The 19418-nt window shown below is 57.7% G+C and overlaps 1 protein-coding gene across 3 annotated transcripts in view; it reads right to left on the minus strand.

The window, feature by feature from the left end:
- LOC142316948 (microtubule-actin cross-linking factor 1, isoforms 6/7-like) overlaps positions 1-19418 on the minus strand; it is a 204694-nt gene that overhangs the window by 143422 nt on the left and 41854 nt on the right. Inside the window, exon 1 of one of the 3 annotated variants that reach the window (XM_075352765.1) lies at positions 3126-3750. The exons of the other annotated variants lie outside the window; for them this stretch is intronic. The gene's annotated coding sequence lies outside the window, so the exon portion shown is untranslated. Of the gene's footprint in view, positions 1-3125; positions 3751-19418 lie in introns of those variants that run through there. 3 annotated transcript variants of the gene reach the window in all.

The following is a 19418-nucleotide window of genomic DNA, read 5'->3' on the forward strand; positions in this document are numbered from 1 at the left end:
ATGTATGGGCACAGCACAGTACCCCTCCTTCTGTATGTATGGGCACAGCCCAGTACCCCTCCGTCTGTATATGAGGGCACAGCACAGTACCCCTCTGTCTGTATGTATGGGCACAGCACAGCACCCCTCCATCTGTATGTATGGGCACAGCACAGAACCCCTCTGTCTGTATGTATGGGCACAGCACAGTACCCCTCCGTCTGTATGTATGGGCACAGCACAGTACCCCTCCGTCTGTATGTATGGGCACAGCACAGTACCCCTCCGTCTGTATGTATGGGCACAGCACAGCACCCCTCCGTCTGTATGTATGGGCACAGCACAGCACCCCTCCGTCTGTATGTATGGGCACAGCACAGCACCCCTCCGTCTGTATGTATGGGCACAGCACAGCACCCCTCCGTCTGTATGTATGGGCACAGCACAGCACCCCTCCGTCTGTATGTATGGGCACAGCACAGCACCCCTCCGTCTGTATGTATGGGCACAGTACAGCTCCGTCTGTATGTATGGGCACAGCACAGCACCCCTCCGTCTGTATGTATGGGCACAGTACAGCTCCGTCTGTATGTATGGGCACAGCACAGCACCCCTCCGTCTGTATGTATGGGCACAGCACAGCACCCCTCCGTCTGTATGTATGGGCACAGCACAGCACCCCTCCGTCTGTATGTATGGGCACAGTACAGCTCCGTCTGTATGTATGGGCACAGCACAATACCCCTCCGTCTGTATGTATGGGCACAGCACAGTACCCCTCCGTCTGTATGTATGGGCACAGCACAGTACCTCTCCGTCTGTATGTATGGGCACAGCACAGCACCCCTCCGTCTGTATGTATGGGCACAGCACAGCACCCCTCCGTCTGTATGTATGGGCACAGCACAGTACCCCTCCGTCTGTATGTATGGGCACAGCACAGCACCCCTCCGTCTGTATGTATGGGCACAGCACAGTACCCCTCCATCTGTATGTATGGGCACAGCACAGCACCCCTCCGTCTGTATGTATGGGCACAGCACAGTACCCCTCCGTCTGTATGTATGGGCACAGCACAGCACCCCTCCGTCTGTATGTATGGGCACAGCACAGCACCCCTCTGTCTGTATGTATGGGCACAGCACAGTACCCCTCTGTCTGTATGTATGGGCACAGCACAGCACCCCTCCGTCTGTATGTATAGGCACAGCACAGTACCCCTCTGTCTGTATGTATGGGCACAGCACAGTACCGCTCCGTCTGTATGTATGGGGACAGCACAGCACCCCTCCGTCTGTATGTATGGGCACAGCACAGCACCCCTCTGTCTGTATGTATGGGCACAGCACAGTACCGCTCCGTCTGTATGTATGGGCACAGCACAGTACCCCTCCGTCTGTATGTATGGGCACAGCACAGTACCGCTCCGTCTGTATGTATGGGCACAGCACAGCACCCCTCTGTCTGTATGTATGGACACAGCACAGTACCCCTCCGTCTGTATGTATGGGCACAGCACAGCACCCCTCCGTCTGTATGTATGGGCACAGCACAGTACCCCTCCGTCTGTATGTATGGGCACAGCACAGCACCCCTCCGTCTGTATGTATGGGCACAGCACAGCACCCCTCCGTCTGTATGTATGGGCACAGCACAGTACCCCTCCGTCTGTATGTATGGGCACAGCACAGTACCCCTCCATCTGTATGTATGGGCACAGCACAGTACCCCTCCGTCTGTATGTATGGGCACAGCACCCCTCCGTCTGTATGTATGGGCACAGCACAGTACCTCTCTGTCTGTATGTATGGGCACAGCACAGTACCTCTCTGTCTGTATGTATGGGCACAGCACAGTACCCCTCCATCTGTATGTATGGGCACAGCACAGTACCTCTCTGTCTGTATGTATGGGCACAGCACAGTACCCCTCCATCTGTATGTATGGGCACAGCACAGTACCCCTCTGTCTGTATGTATGGGCACAGCACAGCACCCCTCTGTCTGTATGTATGGGCACAGCACAGCACCCCTCTGTCTGTATGTATGGGCACAGCACAGCACCCCTCCGTCTGTATGTATGGGCACAGCACAGCACCCCTCTGTCTGTATGTATGGGCACAGCACAGTACCCCTCCGTCTGTATGTATGGGCACAGCACAGCACCCCTCTGTCTGTATGTATGGGCACAGCACAGCACCCCTCTGTCTGTATGTATGGGCACAGCACAGTACCCCTCCGTCTGTATGTATGGGCACAGCACAGCACCCCTCTGTCTGTATGTATGGGCACAGCACAGCACCCCTCCGTCTGTATGTATGGGCACAGCACAGCACCCCTCTGTCTGTATGTATGGGCACAGCACAGCACCTCTCCGTCTGTGTGTATGGGCACAGCCCAGTACCCCTTCGTCTGTATGTATGGGCACAGCACAGCACCCCTCCGTCTGTATGTATGGGCACAGCACAGCACCCCTCTGTCTGTATGTATGGGCACAGCACAGCACCCCTCCGTCTGTATGTATGGGCACAGCACAGCACCCCTCTGTCTGTATGTATGGGCACAGCACAGTACCCCTCCGTCTGTATGTATGGGCACAGCACAGTACCATTTCCTGTCCACCTGCCACTTGTGGTGGTGACCTGAGCGCTGTGAGTCCGTCTGTATATAAGGTGAGAGGTCACTCGGACCCCGCATTGACCCCTGTGACCTCCACTTTCTCCGGTATTGTCTCCTGATGGCACTGAGTGCTGCCTCCAATGACGGTGACACGGCACATGTGCACCCGGCGGGGGTCTCTACGCTGACGGCTCTGGTGGATGCAGCTATTGATTACTGGTCACCTGTCAGTGGCTGGCCACATCTCCGGGCAGCCGGGCACCATATTGTGTGTCCATCAGGTGCACATGGCGCCCGCCAGCGGTGGAGGTGTGTCGGGTGCAGCGGCGCCTCCAGTGTGCAGAGGCATGGACCATGGCACGCCATGCTTGTGTGCCGCCAGTCCTGGCAGAGCTGCTGGAGGCGTAGCACACAGTCTGGGGGTACACGTGGCGCCTGGCCCCTTTGTTATCAGAACATAGGGCACACAGGGGTGATGAGCGGCTGCCCATTATCTAGACATTGCAGCATGCACACAGTACCACTCACCTGCAGGTTTAGGGGTGCATGTCTCCGGGGAGCAGGTCTCCGGGGCGCAGGTCTCCTCCTCAATGGTGAAGCTGCCGTCTAGCGTCTCCAACCTCCGAACAATGCACCTGCTCCTCTCCGAAGCTCCGGCCGGACCACCATCATCCCGAAAGACGAGACCCAAAAGGCGCCAGCACAATGCCCGCCGTGAGGGGGGCAGCGCCCCATTCCTGCAGCATGCTCGCGGGGTACAGTCCGGGAGCCGCAGCTCGATCCGCTCCTCACTTCCCAGACAAAGTTTATGTGTGTGAAACGCGCGGGCTCCGCATTGTTCTGCAGCCCTTTATTCTGCTCTGCTGGAGTGATGGCAGCGGGAGGAGGAGGGGATGTGTGAGGACACCGCCACAAGCTGTAAGCTCTTCAGGCCAGGGAGGGGGGGCACATACTTATATAGATACGGCCAGGTCATGACCATGGTGGGGGTTAATCGCTCAGTCATCTGTCCATCGCAGAGCAAGGTCTGCGGCGTCTGCGGTCACAGGACGTGGCGGCACTTGGCGCGCTCCTTTCCATCCATGATTTGTCCGTCACCACGACACAATGGACGAATCGGCTCTCTGCGTCCGTGATCGGATCACGGCGATTTGTCCGGTGCACGTCGCTGCAGAGAGTCTGCTCCTGCGGTAAAACACGTGAAAACGGCGACTGTGTCATGTGACGGAGAAACGTTACATTGTATCAACCGCTATTATCGCAGAACCCCATTGTCCCCCACGAAGAAAGGTCCGAAAAACGGATTGACCCCAGGAGCTGACAATCTAATGGGCGTCCCTACGCAGGATGGTGCGGAGCGCTGACCCCAGGAGCTGACAATCTAATGGACGTCCCTACACACGATGGTGCGGAGCGCTGACCCCAGAAGCTGATAATCTAATGGGAGTCCCTACACAAGATGGTGCGGAGCGCTGACCCCAGGAGCTGACAATCTAATGGGCGTCCCTACACAAGATGGTGCGGAGCGCTGACCCCAGAAGCTGATAATCTAATGGGCATCCCTACGCAGGATGGTGCGGAGCGCTGACCCCAGGAGCTGACAATCTAATGGACGTCACTACACAGGATGGTGCGGAGCGCTGACCCCAGGAGCTGACAATCTAATGGACGTCACTACACAGGATGGTGCGGAACGTTGACCTCAGGAGCTGATAATCTAATGGGCGTCCCTACACAGGATGGTGCGGAACGTTGACCTTAGGAGCTGACAATCTAATGGACGTCACTACACAGGATGGTGCGGAGCGCTGACCCCAGGAGCTGATAATCTAATGGACGTCACTACACAGGATGGTGCGGAGCGCTGACCCCAGGAGCTGATAATCTAATGGGCGTCCCTACACAGGATGGTGCGGAGCGCTGACCCCAGGAGCTGATAATCTAATGGGCGTCCCTACACAGGATGGTGCGGAGCGCTGACCCCGGGAGCTGACAATCTAATGGGCGTTCCTATGCAGGATGGTGCGGAGCGCTGACCCCGGGAGCTGACAATCTAATGGGAGTCCCTACGCAGGATGGTGCAGGGCACTGACCCCAGGAGCTGACAATCTAATGGACGTCCCTACATCGGATGGTGCGGAGCGCTGACCCCAGGAGCTGACCCCAGGAGCTGACAATCTAATGGGAGTCCCTACGCAGGATGGTGCAGAGAGCTGACCCCAGGAACTGACAATCTAATGGTCGTCCCTACACAGGATGGTGCAGAGCGCTGACCCCAGGAGCTGACAATCTAATGGGAGTCCCTACGCAGGATGGTGCGGAGCGCTGACCTCAGGAGCTGACAATCTAATGGGCGTCCCTAAGCAGGATGGTGCGGAGCGCTGACCCCAGGAGCTGACAATCTAATGGGCGTCCCTACGCAGGATGGTGCGGAGCGCTGACCCCAGGAGCTGACAATCTAATGGGCGTCCCTACGCAGGATGGTGCGGAGCGCTGACCCCAGGAGCTGACAATCTAATGGGAGTCCCTACACAGGATGGTGCGGAGCGCTGACCCCAGGAGCTGACAATCTAATGGACGTCCCTACACAGGATGGTGCGGAGCGCTGACCCCAGGAGCTGACAATCTAATGGACGTCCCTACAAAGGATGGTGCGGAGCGCTGATCCCAGGAGCTGACAATCTAATGGGAGTCCCTACGCAGGATGGTGCGGAGCGCTGACCCCAGGAGCTGACAATCTAATGGGCGTCCCTACGCAGGATGGTGCAGAGCGCTGACCCCAGGAGCTGACAATCTAATGGACGTCCCTACACCGGATGGTGCGGAGCGCTGACCCCAGGAGCTGACAATCTAATGGGAGTCCCTACGCAGGATGGTGCGGAGCGCTGACCCCAGGAGCTGACAATCTAATGGGCGTCCCTACGCAGGATGGTGCAGAGCGCTGACCCCAGGAGCTGACAATCTAATGGGAGTCCCTACACAGGATGGTGCAGACCGCTGACCCCAGGAGCTGACAATCTAATGGGAGTCCCTACGCAGGATGGTGCAGAGAGCTGAACCCAGGAGCTGACAATCTAATGGGCGTCCCTACGCAGGATGGTGCAGAGCGCTGATCCCAGGAGCTGACAATCTAATGGGAGTCCCTACGCAGGATGGTGCAGAGAGCTGAACCCAGGAGCTGACAATCTAATGGGCGTCCCTACGCAGGATGGTGCAGAGCGCTGACCCCAGGAGCTGACAATCTAATGGGCGTCCCTACGCAGGATGGTGCGGAGCGCTGACCCCAGGAGCTGACAATCTAATGGGCGTCCCTATGCAGGATGGTGCGGAGCGCTGACCCCAGGAGCTGACAATCTAATGGGCGTCCCTACGCAGGATGGTGCAGAGCGCTGACCCCAGGAGCTGACAATCTAATGGGCGTCCCTACGCAGGATGGTGCGGAGCGCTGACCCCAGGAGCTGACAATCTAATGGGCGTCCCTATGCAGGATGGTGCGGAGCGCTGACCCCAGGAGCTGACAATCTAATGGGCGTCCCTATGCAGGATGGTGCGGAGCGCTGACCCCAGGAGCTGACAATCTAATGGGCGTCCCTACGCAGGATGGTGCGGAGCGCTGACCTCAGGAGCTGACAATCTAATGGGCGTCCCTATGCAGGATGGTGCAGAGCGCTGACCCCAGGAGCTGACAATCTAATGGGCGTCCCTACGCAGGATGGTGCAGAGCACTGACCCCAGGAGCTGACAATCTAATGGGAGTCCCTACGCAGGATGGTGCGGAGCGCTGACCCCAGGAGCTGACAATCTAATGGGCGTCCCTATGCAGGATGGTGCGGAGCGCTGACCCCAGGACCTGACAATCTAATGGACGTCCCTACACAGGATGGTGCGGAGCGCTGACCCCAGGAGCTGACAATCTAATGGGCGTCCCTATGCAGGATGGTGCGGAGCGCTGACCCCAGGAGCTGACAATCTAATGGACGTCCCTACGCAGGATGGTGCAGAGCGCTGACCCCAGGAGCTGACAATCTAATGGGCGTCCCTATGCAGGATGGTGCGGAGCGCTGACCCCAGGAGCTGACAATCTAATGGACGTCCCTACACAGGATGGTGCGGAGCGCTGACCCCAGGAGCTGACAATCTAATGGGCGTCCCACCACTGGGTGCACTAGTGTCTCCTGCCGACAATGATAAATTGTGGAAACTCGTACGATAATATACACATCACGCCGAGCCGGGGATATCCGGTGAGATATCTGGCCGTACGGTGATGTGCGGCACCGGCAGCAGCGGTGGTGAGACAAAGAGGGGGACTCGCGCCATCGCCAATTATACAGGGGCAGGAGAGAGGGCAGCAGCGGAGGGGCGCTGGGTGCGGGGGGTTAATTTCACAGGCTGCTTCCTTTGCTCCCATCATACAGGCACAAGGGTGGGGGGCTGTGATCTGCGGAGATGTTATTCCCATCTATCCCCCTCCTCCCCGGACCTCATACTTCTTAAACCCCTCAGAGTCTCCTTGACAACCAGGGACTGTACTGGCATCACAGGGGTTAAACCCGGCTCCTTACTGTGCAAATAGGACCTAAAGAGGTGGGGGAGGGGAGGGTGACGGACCCTCAGTGTCCATCTACCCCCTGCCATGCGGGAACCCCAGCACCAACAAGACCAGGGGCACAGTGCCCATCATCATGTACAATCCGGTATACAGCCCTGTGCAGAAGTCTTAGGCAGGTGTGGAATAAATATACAGTATATATACTGAGGACGGAGGGGACGGGCGGTCACCGAATACTGAGGATGGAGGGGACGGGCGGTCACTGAATACTGAGGACGGAGGGGACGGGCGGTCACCGAATACTGAGGATGGAGGGGACGGGCGGTCACTGAATACTGAGGACGGAGGGGACGGGCGGTCACTGAATACTGAGGACAGAGGAGACGGGCGGTCACTGAATACTGAGGATGGAGGGGACGGGCGGTCACTGAATACTGAGGATGGAGGAGACGGGCGGTCACTGAATACTGAGGACAGAGGAGACGGGCGGTCACTGAATACTGAGGATGGAGGGGACGGGCGGTCACCGAATACTGAGGATGGAGGGGACGGGCGGTCACCGAATACTGAGGATGGAGGGGACGGGCGGTCACTGAATACTGAGGATGGAGGGGACAGGTGGTCACTGAATACTGAGGATGGAGGAGACGGGCGGTCACTGAATACTGAGGACAGAGGAGACGGGCGGTCACTGAATACTGAGGATGGAGGGGACGGGCGGTCACTGAATACTGAGGATGGAGGAGACGGGCGGTCACTGAATACTGAGGATGGAGGGGACGGGCGGTCACTGAATAATGAGGACGGAGGGGACGGGCGGTCACTGAATAATGAGGATGGAGGGGACAGGTGGTCACTGAATACTGAGGATGGAGGAGACGGGCGGTCACTGAATACTGAGGATGGAGGGGACGGGCAGTCACTGAATACTGAGGATGGAGGGGACAGGTGGTCAATGAATACTGAGGATGGAGGAGACGGGCGGTCACTGAATACTAAGGACAGAGGAGACGGGCGGTCACTGAATACTGAGGACAGAGGAGACGGGCGGTCACTGAATACTGAGGACAGAGGAGACAGGCGGTCACTGAATACTGAGGACGGAGGAAATGGGCGGTCACTGAATACTGAGGACGGAGGAAACGGGCGGTCACTGAATACTGAGGACGGAGGAAATGGGCGGTCACTGAATATGGAGGATGGAGGAAACGGGCGGTCACCGGACACTGAGGATGGAGGAGACGGGCGGTCACTGAATACTGAGGATGTAGGAGACTGGCGGTCACCGAATACTGAGGATGGAGGGGACAGGTGGTCACTGAATACTGAGGACGGAGGAGACGGGCGGTCACTGAATAATGAGGACGGAGGGGACAGGCGGTCACCAAATACTGAGGACGGAGGGGACGGGCGGTCACCGAATACTGAGGACGGAGGAGACGGGCGGTCACTGAATAATGAGGACGGAGGGGACGGGCAGTCACTGAATACTGAGGACGGAGGGGACGGGCGGTCACTGGATACTGAGGACAGAGGAGACAGGCGGTCACTGAATACTGAGGATGGAGGAGGCGGGCGGTCACTGAATACTGAGGATGGAGGAGACGAGCGATCACTGAATACTGAGGATGGAGGAGATGGGCGGTCACTGAATACTGAGGACAGAGGAGACAGGCGGTCACTGAATACTGAGGATGGAGGAGGCGGGCGGTCACCGAATACTGAGGATGTAGGAGACTGGCGGTCACCGAATACTGAGGATGGAGGGGACAGGTGGTCACTGAATACTGAGGACGGAGGAGACGGGCGGTCACTGAATAATGAGGACGGAGGGGACAGGCGGTCACCGAATACTGAGGACGGAGGGGACGGGCGGTCACCGAATACTGAGGACGGAGGAGACGGGCGGTCACTGAATAATGAGGACGGAGGGGACGGGCAGTCACTGAATACTGAGGACGGAGGGGACGGGCGGTCACTGAATACTGAGGACAGAGGAGACAGGCGGTCACTGAATACTGAGGATGTAGGAGGCGGGCGGTCACTGAATACTGAGGATGGAGGAGACGAGCGATCACTGAATACTGAGGATGGAGGAGATGGGTGGTCACTGAATAATGAGGACGGAGGGGACAGGCGGTCACTGAATACTGAGGACAGAGGAGACAGGCGGTCACTGAATACTGAGGATGGAGGAGGCGGGCGGTCACTGAATACTGAGGATGGAGGAGGCGGGCTGTCACTGAATACTGAGGATAGAGGAGAGGGTCGGTCACTGAATACTGAGGATGGAGGAGACAGGCGGTCACTGAATACTGAGGATGGAGGAGAGGGTCGGTCACTGAATACTGAGGATGGAGGAGACAGGCGGTCACCGGACACTGAGGACGGAGGAAATGGGCGGTCACTGAATACTGAGGACGGAGGAAACGGGCGGTCACTGAATACTGAGGACGGAGGAAATGGGCGGTCACTGAATATGGAGGATGGAGGAAACGGGCGGTCACCGGACACTGAGGATGGAGGAGACGGGCGGTCACTGAATACTGAGGATGGAGGAGACGGGTGGTCACTGAATACTGAGGATGTAGGAGACGGGTGGTCACTGAATACTGAGGACGGAGGAGACGGGCGGTCACTGAATACTGAGGACGGAGGAGACGGGCGGTCACTGAATAATGAGGACGGAGGGGACAGGCGGTCACCGAATACTGAGGACGGAGGGGACGGGCGGTCACCGAATACTGAGGACGGAGGAGACGGGCGGTCACTGAATAATGAGGACGGAGGGGACGGGCAGTCACTGAATACTGAGGACGGAGGGGACGGGCGGTCACTGAATACTGAGGACAGAGGAGACAGGCGGTCACTGAATACTGAGGATGGAGGAGGCGGGCGGTCACTGAATACTGAGGATGGAGGAGACGAGCGATCACTGAATACTGAGGAAGGAGGAGACGGGCGGTCACTGAATACTAAGGACGGAAGGGACAGGCGGTCACTGAATACTGAGGACAGAGGAGACAGGCGGTCACTGAATACTGAGGATGGAGGAGGCGGGCAGTCACTGAATACTGAGGATGGAGGAGGCGGGCTGTCACTGAATACTGAGGATGGAGGAGAGGGTCGGTCACTGAATACTGAGGATGGAGGAGAGGGTTGGTCACTGAATACTGAGGATGGAGGAGACAGGCGGTCACCGGACACTGAGGACGGAGGAAATGGGCGGTCACTGAATACTGAGGACGGAGGAAACGGGCGGTCACTGAATACTGAGGATGGAGGAAACGGGCGGTCACTGAATATGGAGGATGGAGGAAACGGGCGGTCACCGGACACTGAGGATGGAGGAGACGGGCGGTCACTGAATAATGAGGACGGAGGGGACGGGCAGTCACTGAATACTGAGGACGGAGGGGACGGGCGGTTACTGAATACTAAGGACGGAGGAGACAGGCGGTCACTGAATACTGAGGATGGAGGAGGCGGGCGGTCACTGAATACTGAGGATGGAGGAGACGAGCGATCACTGAATACTGAGGATGGAGGAGATGGGCGGTCACTGAATAATGAGGACGGAGGGGACAGGCGGTCACTGAATACTGAGGACAGAGGAGACAGGCGGTCACTGAATACTGAGGACGGAGGAGACGGGCGGTCACTGAATAATGAGGACGGAGGGGACAGGCGGTCACCGAATACTGAGGACGGAGGGGACGGGCGGTCACCGAATACTGAGGACGGAGGAGACGGGCGGTCACTGAATAATGAGGACGGAGGGGACGGGCAGTCACTGAATACTGAGGACGGAGGGGACGGGCGGTCACTGGATACTGAGGACAGAGGAGACAGGCGGTCACTGAATACTGAGGATGGAGGAGGCGGGCGGTCAATGAATACTGAGGATGGAGGAGACGAGCGATCACTGAATACTGAGGATGGAGGAGATGGGCGGTCACTGAATACTGAGGACAGAGGAGACAGGCGGTCACTGAATACTGAGGATGGAGGAGGCGGGTGGTCACCGAATACTGAGGATGTAGGAGACTGGCGGTCACCGAATACTGAGGATGGAGGGGACAGGTGGTCACTGAATACTGAGGACGGAGGAGACGGGCGGTCACTGAATACTGAGGACGGAGGGGACGGGCGGTCACCGAATACTGAGGACAGAGGAGACAGGCGGTCACTGAATACTGAGGATGGAGGAGGTGGGCGGTCACTGAATACTGAGGATGTAGGAGACTGGCGGTCACCGAATACTGAGGACGGAGGGGACGGGCGGTCACTGAATACTGAGGACAGAGGAGACAGGCGGTCACTGAATACTGAGGATGGAGGCGGCGGGCGGTCACTGAATACTGAGGATGGAGGAGACAGGCGGTCACCGAATATTGAGGACAGAGGAGACAGGCGGTCACTGAATACTGAGGATGGAGGAGGCGGGCGGTCACTGAATACTGAGGACAGAGGAGACAGGCGGTCACTGAATACTGAGGATGGAGGAGGCGGGCGGTCACTGAATACTGAGGATGTAGGAGACTGGCGGTCACCGAATACTGAGGACGGAGGGGACGGGCGGTCACTGAATACTGAGGACGGAGGAAACGGGCGGTCACTGAATACTGAGGACGGAGGAAATGGGCGGTCACTGAATATGGAGGATGGAGGAAACGGGCGGTCACCGGACACTGAGGATGGAGGAGACGGGCGGTCACTGAATACTGAGGATGGAGGAGACGGGTGGTCACTGAATACTGAGGATGTAGGAGACGGGTGGTCACTGAATACTGAGGACGGAGGAGACGGGCGGTCACTGAATACTGAGGACGGAGGAGACGGGCGGTCACTGAATAATGAGGACGGAGGGGACAGGCGGTCACCGAATACTGAGGACGGAGGGGACGGGCGGTCACCGAATACTGAGGACGGAGGAGACGGGCGGTCACTGAATAATGAGGACGGAGGGGACGGGCAGTCACTGAATACTGAGGACGGAGGGGACGGGCGGTCACTGAATACTGAGGACAGAGGAGACAGGCGGTCACTGAATACTGAGGATGGAGGAGGCGGGCGGTCACTGAATACTGAGGATGGAGGAGACGAGCGATCACTGAATACTGAGGAAGGAGGAGACGGGCGGTCACTGAATACTAAGGACGGAAGGGACAGGCGGTCACTGAATACTGAGGACAGAGGAGACAGGCGGTCACTGAATACTGAGGATGGAGGAGGCGGGCAGTCACTGAATACTGAGGATGGAGGAGGCGGGCTGTCACTGAATACTGAGGATGGAGGAGAGGGTCGGTCACTGAATACTGAGGATGGAGGAGAGGGTTGGTCACTGAATACTGAGGATGGAGGAGACAGGCGGTCACCGGACACTGAGGACGGAGGAAATGGGCGGTCACTGAATACTGAGGACGGAGGAAACGGGCGGTCACTGAATACTGAGGATGGAGGAAACGGGCGGTCACTGAATATGGAGGATGGAGGAAACGGGCGGTCACCGGACACTGAGGATGGAGGAGACGGGCGGTCACTGAATAATGAGGACGGAGGGGACGGGCAGTCACTGAATACTGAGGACGGAGGGGACGGGCGGTTACTGAATACTAAGGACGGAGGAGACAGGCGGTCACTGAATACTGAGGATGGAGGAGGCGGGCGGTCACTGAATACTGAGGATGGAGGAGACGAGCGATCACTGAATACTGAGGATGGAGGAGATGGGCGGTCACTGAATAATGAGGACGGAGGGGACAGGCGGTCACTGAATACTGAGGACAGAGGAGACAGGCGGTCACTGAATACTGAGGACGGAGGAGACGGGCGGTCACTGAATAATGAGGACGGAGGGGACAGGCGGTCACCGAATACTGAGGACGGAGGGGACGGGCGGTCACCGAATACTGAGGACGGAGGAGACGGGCGGTCACTGAATAATGAGGACGGAGGGGACGGGCAGTCACTGAATACTGAGGACGGAGGGGACGGGCGGTCACTGGATACTGAGGACAGAGGAGACAGGCGGTCACTGAATACTGAGGATGGAGGAGGCGGGCGGTCAATGAATACTGAGGATGGAGGAGACGAGCGATCACTGAATACTGAGGATGGAGGAGATGGGCGGTCACTGAATACTGAGGACAGAGGAGACAGGCGGTCACTGAATACTGAGGATGGAGGAGGCGGGTGGTCACCGAATACTGAGGATGTAGGAGACTGGCGGTCACCGAATACTGAGGATGGAGGGGACAGGTGGTCACTGAATACTGAGGACGGAGGAGACGGGCGGTCACTGAATACTGAGGACGGAGGGGACGGGCGGTCACCGAATACTGAGGACAGAGGAGACAGGCGGTCACTGAATACTGAGGATGGAGGAGGCGGGCGGTCACTGAATACTGAGGATGTAGGAGACTGGCGGTCACCGAATACTGAGGACGGAGGGGACGGGCGGTCACTGAATACTGAGGACAGAGGAGACAGGCGGTCACTGAATACTGAGGATGGAGGCGGCGGGCGGTCACTGAATACTGAGGATGGAGGAGACGAGCGATCACTGAATACTGAGGATGGAGGAGATGGGCGGTCACTGAATAATGAGGACGGAGGGGACAGGCGGTCACTGAATACTGAGGACAGAGGAGACAGGCGGTCACTGAATACTGAGGATGGAGGAGGCGGGCGGTCACTGAATACTGAGGATGGAGGAGGCGGGCTGTCACTGAATACTGAGGATAGAGGAGAGGGTCGGTCACTGAATACTGAGGATGGAGGAGACAGGCGGTCACTGAATACTGAGGATGGAGGAGAGGGTCGGTCACTGAATACTGAGGATGGAGAGACAGGCGGTCACCGGACACTGAGGACGGAGGAAATGGGCGGTCACTGAATACTGAGGACGGAGGAAACGGGCGGTCACTGAATACTGAGGACGGAGGAAATGGGCGGTCACTGAATATGGAGGATGGAGGAAACGGGCGGTCACCGGACACTGAGGATGGAGGAGACGGGCGGTCACTGAATACTGAGGATGTAGGAGACGGGTGGTCACTGAATACTGAGGACGGAGGAGACGGGCGGTCACTGAATACTGAGGACGGAGGAGACGGGCGGTCACTGAATACTGAGGACGGAGGGGACAGGCGGTCACCGAATACTGAGGACGGAGGGGTGACGGGCGGTCACCGAATACTGAGGACGGAGGAGACGGGCGGTCACTGAATAATGAGGACGGAGGGGACGGGCAGTCACTGAATACTGAGGACGGAGGGGACGGGCGGTCACTGAATACTGAGGACAGAGGAGACAGGCGGTCACTGAATACTGAGGATGGAGGAGGCGGGCGGTCACTGAATACTGAGGATGGAGGAGACGAGCGATCACTGAATACTGAGGATGGAGGAGATGGGCGGTCACTGAATAATGAGGACGGAGGGGACAGGCGGTCACTGAATACTGAGGACAGAGGAGACAGGCGGTCACTGAATACTGAGGACGGAGGAGACGGGCGGTCACTGAATAATGAGGACGGAGGGGACAGGCGGTCACCGAATACTGAGGACGTAGGGGACGGGCGGTCACCGAATACTGAGGACGGAGGAGACGGGCGGTCACTGAATAATGAGGACGGAGGGGACGGGCAGTCACTGAATACTGAGGACGGAGGGGACGGGCGGTCACTGGATACTGAGGACAGAGGAGACAGGCGGTCACTGAATACTGAGGATGGAGGAGGCGGGCGGTCAATGAATACTGAGGATGGAGGAGACGAGCGATCACTGAATACTGAGGATGGAGGAGATGGGCGGTCACTGAATACTGAGGACAGAGGAGACAGGCGGTCACTGAATACTGAGGATGGAGGAGGCGGGTGGTCACCGAATACTGAGGATGTAGGAGACTGGCGGTCACCGAATACTGAGGATGGAGGGGACAGGTGGTCACTGAATACTGAGGACGGAGGAGACGGGCGGTCACTGAATACTGAGGACGGAGGGGACGGGCGGTCACCGAATACTGAGGACAGAGGAGACAGGCGGTCACTGAATACTGAGGATGGAGGAGGCGGGCGGTCACTGAATACTGAGGATGTAGGAGACTGGCGGTCACCGAATACTGAGGACGGAGGGGACGGGCGGTCACTGAATACTGAGGACAGAGGAGACAGGCGGTCACTGAATACTGAGGATGGAGGCGGCGGGCGGTCACTGAATACTGAGGATGGAGGAGACGAGCGATCACTGAATACTGAGGATGGAGGAGATGGGCGGTCACTGAATAATGAGGACGGAGGGGACAGGCGGTCACTGAATACTGAGGACAGAGGAGACAGGCGGTCACTGAATACTGAGGATGGAGGAGGCGGGCGGTCACTGAATACTGAGGATGGAGGAGGCGGGCTGTCACTGAATACTGAGGATAGAGGAGAGGGTCGGTCACTGAATACTGAGGATGGAGGAGACAGGCGGTCACTGAATACTGAGGATGGAGGAGAGGGTCGGTCACTGAATACTGAGGATGGAGAGACAGGCGGTCACCGGACACTGAGGACGGAGGAAATGGGCGGTCACTGAATACTGAGGACGGAGGAAACGGGCGGTCACTGAATACTGAGGACGGAGGAAATGGGCGGTCACTGAATATGGAGGATGGAGGAAACGGGCGGTCACCGGACACTGAGGATGGAGGAGACGGGCGGTCACTGAATACTGAGGATGGAGGAGACGGGTGGTCACTGAATACTGAGGATGTAGGAGACGGGTGGTCACTGAATACTGAGGACGGAGGAGACGGGCGGTCACTGAATACTGAGGACGGAGGAGACGGGCGGTCACTGAATACTGAGGACGGAGGGGACAGGCGGTCACCGAATACTGAGGACGGAGGGGTGACGGGCGGTCACCGAATACTGAGGACGGAGGAGACGGGCGGTCACTGAATAATGAGGACGGAGGGGACGGGCAGTCACTGAATACTGAGGACGGAGGGGACGGGCGGTCACTGAATACTGAGGACAGAGGAGACAGGCGGTCACTGAATACTGAGGATGGAGGAGGTGGGCGGTCACTGAATACTGAGGATGGAGGAGATGAGCGATCACTGAATACTGAGGAAGGAGGAGATGGGCGGTCACTGAATAATGAGGACGGAGGGGACAGGCGGTCACTGAATACTGAGGACAGAGGAGACAGGCGGTCACTGAATACTGAGGATGGAGGAGGCGGGCGGTCACTGAATACTGAGGATGGAGGAGGCGGGCTGTCACTGAATACTGAGGATGGAGGAGAGGGTCGGTCACTGAATACTGAGGATGGAGGAGACAGGCGGTCACCGGACACTGAGGACGGAGGAAATGGGCGGTCACTGAATACTGAGGACGGAGGAAACGGGCGGTCACTGAATACTGAGGAAACGGGCGGTCACTGAATATGGAGGATGGAGGAAACGGGCGGTCACCGGACACTGAGGACGGAGGGGACGGGCGGTCACCGAATACTGAGGACGGAGGAGACGGGCGGTCACTGAATAATGAGGACGGAGGGGACGGGCAGTCACTGAATACTGAGGATGGAGGAGGCGGGCGGTCACTGAATACTGAGGATGGAGGAGGCGGGCTGTCACTGAATACTGAGGATAGAGGAGACGGGCGGTCACTGAATAATGAGGACGGAGGGGACGGGCAGTCACTGAATACTGAGGACGGAGGGGACGGGCGGTTACTGAATACTAAGGACGGAGGAGACAGGCGGTCACTGAATACTGAGGATGGAGGAGGCGGGCGGTCACTGAATACTGAGGATGGAGGAGACGAGCGATCACTGAATACTGAGGATGGAGGAGATGGGCGGTCACTGAATAATGAGGACGGAGGGGACAGGCGGTCACTGAATACTGAGGACAGAGGAGACAGGCGGTCACTGAATACTGAGGATGGAGGAGGCGGGAGGTCACTGAATACTGAGGATGGAGGAGGCGGGCTGTCACTGAATACTGAGGATGGAGGAGGCGGGCTGTCACTGAATACTGAGGATGGAGGAGACGGGCGGTCACTGAATACTGAGGATGGAGGAGACAGGCGGTCACCGGACACTGAGGACGGAGGAAATGGTCGGTCACTGAATACTGAGGACGGAGGAAACAGGCGGTCACTGAATATGGAGGATGGAGGAAACGGGCGGTCACTGAATACTGAAGATGTAGGAGACGGGTGGTCACTGGACACTGAGGATGGAGGGGACGGGTGGTCACTGGACACTGAGGATGGAGGGGACGGGCGGTCACTGAATAATGAGGACGGAGGGGACGGGCAGTCACTGAATACTGAGGACGGAGGGGACGGGCGGTTACTGAATACTAAGGACGGAGGAGACAGGCGGTCACTGAATACTGAGGATGGAGGAGAGGGTCGGTCACTGAATACTGAGGATGGAGGAGACAGGCGGTCACCGGACACTGAGGACGGAGGAAATGGGCGGTCACTGAATACTGAGGACGGAGGAAACGGGCGGTCACTGAATACTGAGGAAACGGGCGGTCACTGAATATGGAGGATGGAGGAAACGGGCGGTCACCGGACACTGAGGACGGAGGGGACGGGCGGTCACCGAATACTGAGGACGGAGGAGACGGGCGGTCACTGAATAATGAGGACGGAGGGGACGGGCAGTCACTGAATACTGAGGACGGAGGGGACGGGCGGTCACTGAATACTGAGGACAGAGGAGACAGGCGGTCACTGAATACTGAGGATGGAGGAGGCGGGCGGTCACTGAATACTGAGGATGGAGGAGACGAGCGATCACTGAATACTGAGGATGGAGGAGATGGGCGGTCACTGAATAATGAGGACGGAGGGGACAGGCGGTCACTGAATACTGAGGATGGAGGAGGCGGGCGGTCACTGAATACTGAGGATGGAGGAGGCGGGCTGTCACTGAATACTGAGGATAGAGGAGACGGGCGGTCACTGAATAATGAGGACGGAGGGGACGGGCAGTCACTGAATACTGAGGACGGAGGGGACGGGCGGTTACTGAATACTAAGGACGGAGGAGACAGGCGGTCACTGAATACTGAGGATGGAGGAGGCGGGCGGTCACTGAATACTGAGGATGGAGGAGACGAGCGATCACTGAATACTGAGGATGGAGGAGATGGGCGGTCACTGAATAATGAGGACGGAGGGGACAGGCGGTCACTGAATACTGAGGACAGAGGAGACAGGCGGTCACTGAATACTGAGGATGGAGGAGGCGGGAGGTCACTGAATACTGAGGATGGAGGAGGCGGGCTGTCACTGAATACTGAGGATGGAGGAGGCGGGCTGTCACTGAATACTGAGGATGGAGGAGACGGGCGGTCACTGAATACTGAGGATGGAGGAGACAGGCGGTCACCGGACACTGAGGACGGAGGAAATGGTCGGTCACTGAATACTGAGGACGGAGGAAACAGGCGGTCACTGAATATGGAGGATGGAGGAAACGGGCGGTCACTGAATACTGAAGATGTAGGAGACGGGTGGTCACTGGACACTGAGGATGGAGGGGACGGGTGGTCACTGGACACTGAGGATGGAGGGGACGGGCGGTCACTGAATACTGAGGATGGAGGAGACGGGCGGTCACCGGACACTGACGATGGAGGAGACGGGCGGTCACCGGACACTGAGGGCATTTACATGTCTCTTCTCTCATTTTGTATCTGATTATTGAAAACAATAAGCTATTAACCCTTCGGTGTCTGAAGCTTGTGCCGCGTTTATTCCTCACCTGCCTAATGTCACATCTCCATGTGTTCCTGCTGCTGATGGTGGAGGAGACGCGGTGGTCAGTGTATCTGTTCAGGGCTAGGGCTATTGGTGTTGCTGGGACCTGTGGTTCTTCCCAGTCATACTCTGGGCCTGCGCTGTCCTCAGGTGGAGCAGCTTTATATACCCGGCTTTCTGCTGAGGATTTGTGACGCCCTGGGCAAGCCAGGGGTCACAGGTCATAACACCACACACTCCACATTCCCTGCAGGAACACCAAGGTCAGACCAGAAATCCTTGTTGCCTTCCTCCAGGGGCTGATGTCCACACCAGGGGGGTGGGCCAGGCGGTTGGCTCCGCCCACCGAGGAGTTCACAGCCCTGGAGGCGGGAGAACCAGGCAGATGGGCTTGAGAGTTGAAAGTGTGAGGAGTAAACAGTGGAGTTGTAGTGAGAGAAAGAGAGAAGTGACAGCAAGAAGCCTGAAGTTGGTCCAGGTGTGTGCCCCGGAC

The sequence above is a fragment of the Anomaloglossus baeobatrachus genome, chromosome 6, assembly GCF_048569485.1.
Source record: "Anomaloglossus baeobatrachus isolate aAnoBae1 chromosome 6, aAnoBae1.hap1, whole genome shotgun sequence".
Classification (NCBI taxonomy): domain Eukaryota; kingdom Metazoa; phylum Chordata; class Amphibia; order Anura; family Aromobatidae; genus Anomaloglossus; species Anomaloglossus baeobatrachus.